At 43.9% G+C, this 4,385-nt stretch overlaps 1 pseudogene; it reads left to right on the plus strand.

Moving 5' to 3' along the window:
• Window positions 1-791: 791 nt before the first annotated feature.
• On the plus strand, window positions 792-1,468 carry LOC101589574 (annotated as a pseudogene).
• Window positions 1,469-4,385: the final 2,917 nt, after the last annotated feature.

The raw sequence follows: 4,385 nt of genomic DNA on the forward strand, positions 1-4,385 counted from the left end.
TCACAAAGGAAGTAAAAGTTTATACAGTAAAAATTACAGTATTCTGAAAAAAGAGATTGAAAAAGATTTCAGGAAATGGAACAATATTCATTGTGCCTGGATAGAAAGAACCAGCGTGGTGACAATGGTCATACTCCCAAAATTGCTCTACAGATTCAATGCAATCTCAATTAAAAACCATTACTACACCTCACAGATCTAGAAAAAATATTCCTAAAACTCATCTGGAACCGGAAGAGACCTAGGATAGCAAAAGCAATTCTGGTCAACAAAGGAAGGACAGGAGGCACCAAATCGCTGCCTACAATGATACTGCAAAGCCGGCATCTCTAGCGCTGTGCTGGCATAAGCAGACCTGAGGCTGAAGGGAACGCATTAGAAGACGTAGACACAACTGCGAGCACACGCAGCCACCTGACCTTTGACAAAGGGGCCAAACACGTCCATGGAAAAGAGATAGCCTCTTTAATAAATGGTGCTGGAAATACGGGCTTTCCCCATTCTAAAGGCTTAAAAGAGACCCACGCCTTCAACATGCACACAACTACAGTCCAAATGGATAAAAGATTTAAATGTGAAAACTGAAACATTAAATCTTCAGGAAAAGAAAATAGGTAGAAACCCTAAGGACATGGGGTAGGTAGAGCATTCATGAACAAAAACCAAACTGCACAGGAATAAAGAATCAACAATAGGATCCTATCCTTTTGAAAACTTTCTGGCCTTTTTTTCTCAGCGCCTTTTGTTCTCTTCACTCCACCACTGCCCGGCTCCTGCAGATGGCTGAGGCCATGAGTTTCAGACACCGGAAAAGCCTCGCCGGCCTGCAGGTGCTCAACGATTACCTGGCGGCAAGAGCTGCATCAAGGGGTTTGCGCCCTCACAGGCAGATGTGGCCGTGTGTGAAGCACTCTCCTGCCCCCGCCCCCTGCCAACTTGTGCCACGTGCTACGCTGGTACAATCACATCAAGTCTTACAAAAAGGAAAAGGCCAGCCTGCCAGGAGTGAAGGAAGCTTTAGGCAAGCATGGCCCTGCCAGTGCGGAAGACACCCCGGAGGTGGAGCTGCGGACAGTAAAGACAATGAGGATATTGATCTCTTCGGTTCTCACGATGAAGAGGGAAGTGAAGAAGCAAAGAGGCTAAGGGAAGGACGGCTTGCACAGCATGAACCCGAGAAAGCCAAAAGGCCTGCACTTGTTGCCAAGTCTTCCATCTTGCTAGACGTGAAGCCTTGGGATGACGAAGCGCATAAGGAGACACTGGAGGAGTGCGTCCGAAGCATTCCCCAGAGGGCTTGGGCAGGGGCTCCTCTAAACTAGGTCCAGTGGGATATGGAATGAAACAGCTGCAAATACAGCGCGTGGCTGAAGATGATAAATTTGGAACAGATATGCTGGAAGAGCAGATCACTGCTTTCGATGACTATGTGCAGTCCATGAGTGTGGCCACTTTTAACAAGATCTAAAAGTCATCCTGGATTATTGCACTTCAATAAAAGCTTGAAGGACAGTCAGAAGAAAAAGAAAAGAAAAGTTTCTGCATGTAAAAAGAAATCACCAACAAGGGCCAGCCAGATAGCTCAGTGGATTAAAGCGCCTGCTTAGGCAGAGTTCAGGGGACGGGGTTGACCCCCAGCACCCTAAACCATGCTGGCCCCACCCCAGGGTGTGCTGAGAAGGTAAGAGAGACTGGGTGTGGTGGCGTGTTCCTGTAATCCCAGCGCTGGGGAGGTTGAAAACAGGATCACTACGAGTCCAATCTATGTAATGAGACCCTGTAGACCCTGTACTAAATACATAAAAACAAAAACAAAAGCAAAAAACAAACAAACAAACAGCAAAAATCAATCACCAACAGAAAAAAAGAAAATCCTCAAAGTGAGAGACAATTATGGTAGACTGTCTGCCAGACAAGGACTCCTATCCAGAACATAGAAAGAATTTTTAAAAATCAGGCCTCCAGGGCTGGCCAAATAGCTCAGCAGATTAAAGCACCTGCAAACAGGCACAGGAGCCAGGGGTTCAATCCCCGGGCCTGTGGAGCCAGCCCCTCTCCCGGGGCACACTGAGCAGGCCATTGAGACTGGGCGTGGTAGCGCGTGGTGGCACGCGCCTGTAATCCCAACACTTGGGAGCCTGTAAACAGGAGAATCACTGCAAGTCTGATCTAGTAGTGAGACCCTGAACACCCTGTAGACCCTTCCCTAAAATACAGAAAAAAAAATTTTATAAATAATAAAAATCAAGCCTCTAAAACTCAAAGACCCAATCCAACAATGGGCATCTAAGATGAATATACAGAGATACAAATGGAAAATAAATATATCAAAAAAATGTTCAACATTATTGGTCATTCAAGAGATGCAGATTAAAACAATGCTGAGACGCAATCTGACACCAGAAAGAACAGCTCTCATCAAGACATCAACCAGTAACAAATGCTGGCGGGGCTGTGGGGAACAAGGAACCTTCTCCACTGGTGGTGGGAGAGCAGGCTGGTACAACCACTGTGGAAATCAGTGTGGAGATGCCTCAAAAAGCTAGGATTGGAGGTCACACTCAAGCCAGCTAGTCCCCTCCTAGGCATTTTTCCAAAAGAACTGAAAACATCACAACACAGGAATATATGTGCACCAAGTTTATAGCATGCAATTTGTCGTAGCTAAATCTTGGGAACAACCCAAATGCCTATCGCCTGAGGAATAGATCAAAAAGATGTGGTGCTTTCACACAATGACATATTATTCAGCTAAATTCAAGGCTTTTGTAGATAAATGGATGCAGCTGGAGACTATACTGGCAAGTGAAATCAATCAGATCAGCATTGCAAACAGCATTATCTCACTAGTGTGAGAACCTGAAAGAGTACTTAAAATCTAGCAGGTACGACAGACACTGGGAAGGGAAAAGAAATTCTTCAGTGAAAGGAAAAACTGCAGCGCAGGAAAGGACTAATGAAAGAAGGGAAAATGTATGTCGGTACATATGCAGAATAGTTTGGTAATTATATTGTTGATTTCTGCTGGTCTTTTGAAAGGGCAGTCAATGTTTAAAAAAATTTATTTTCCTCTGATTTTTTTTCCTCTTTTGAATTTCTTATAATTTCTTTGTTATTGTTTTGTTTTGCTTTTTCTTTAAATGAATCTTCTATCTGGCAATCTGAACAACTATTTTTAATATAGCATCATGTAATGCAGCAACCATCGTTGAAGGTCTATGACTTTGTTTAGTGAAATCTTGTATCATTTCTAATTCTTTTTTCCTATGACTATGTTGTATTCTTTAAAAATTAAAAAAAGGGTTGGAGTATAAGTAATTGTTAAAGATTTAAGTTCAAACAAACACAATAAATGAATGAGTGAAACCGGCTGGGGATGTAGTTCAGTGCAAAGGGCCTGGGTTCAATTCCCAAAGTTACAAAATAAAAAAAATAAATAAATAAATAAAAAAAGATTTAAAAGATCCACCTACCCCACTATCAGAGGAGAAAAGTCAATTTATCCGATTAAAGAAAAGATATACCTGTTTTTTCCTGCTTATTACAGCACTGTTCACAATAAAAAAAAAAAAAGAGAGAGAATTCACTGTGTTGTCCGTTGACACACATATGGACAAAGCAAATGAGGCGCACGCAGTGCAATAGTGCTCAGCCATCAGATGAAATCTCATCATCTGCAGGGACGCGAAAGCAGCTGGAGGACAGGATGGGAAGGAGAACAAGCCAGGCGCAGGGGCCACAGGCCCTCACCCGCGTGTGGAAGCTGAAGGGTTTGACCACATAGGAGGGCAGAATAGAAAACTGTTCACCGGAGAACAGGGAGCACAGGGGTGCGCGAGTGAGGGGGTGCGTGACAGACACCAGCACACTCACAGGAGGAGAGGAGAGGAGGCCCCGTGCCCTGCAACACGGTAAGGGGACCAGCGTTGGCGATTTGTTACAGATCTTGTAAACAACCAGAAGAATTCAAAGTTTCCTAGTTTAGGAAAATGTTAAATGTTTAAGGAAAATGATAATACTCTTTATCCTGATTTTATTATTCCATGATACTCTGTGTGAATAAAATTACCACACAGAGCCCGTAGGTGTGCACCCCGGTTCCACGGAGCGTCCTAATGGGGAGCAGTCCTGAAGCACAGTCACGCTAAGACTTGAACAGCGCTGGGAGTTGACTGTGCTGCTCCTCCCGGTCTTTGTTTTTTTTAAATTAATTTTCTTAGTACATTGTAAACATACATACTGCTAGCATGCACCACAGGAGATCCATGCCTATAACATGATCTACCTGATTCCTCTCTTCCCCTTTCTCCTCTGGCCCTTCATCCTCTCTTCCCCTTTCTCCTCTGGCCCTTCATCCTCTCTTCCCCTTTCTCCTCTGGCCCTTC

Source organism: Octodon degus, unplaced genomic scaffold (genome assembly GCF_000260255.1).
Source record: "Octodon degus isolate 3935 unplaced genomic scaffold, OctDeg1.0 scaffold00100, whole genome shotgun sequence".
Taxonomy (NCBI): Eukaryota; Metazoa; Chordata; class Mammalia; order Rodentia; family Octodontidae; genus Octodon; species Octodon degus.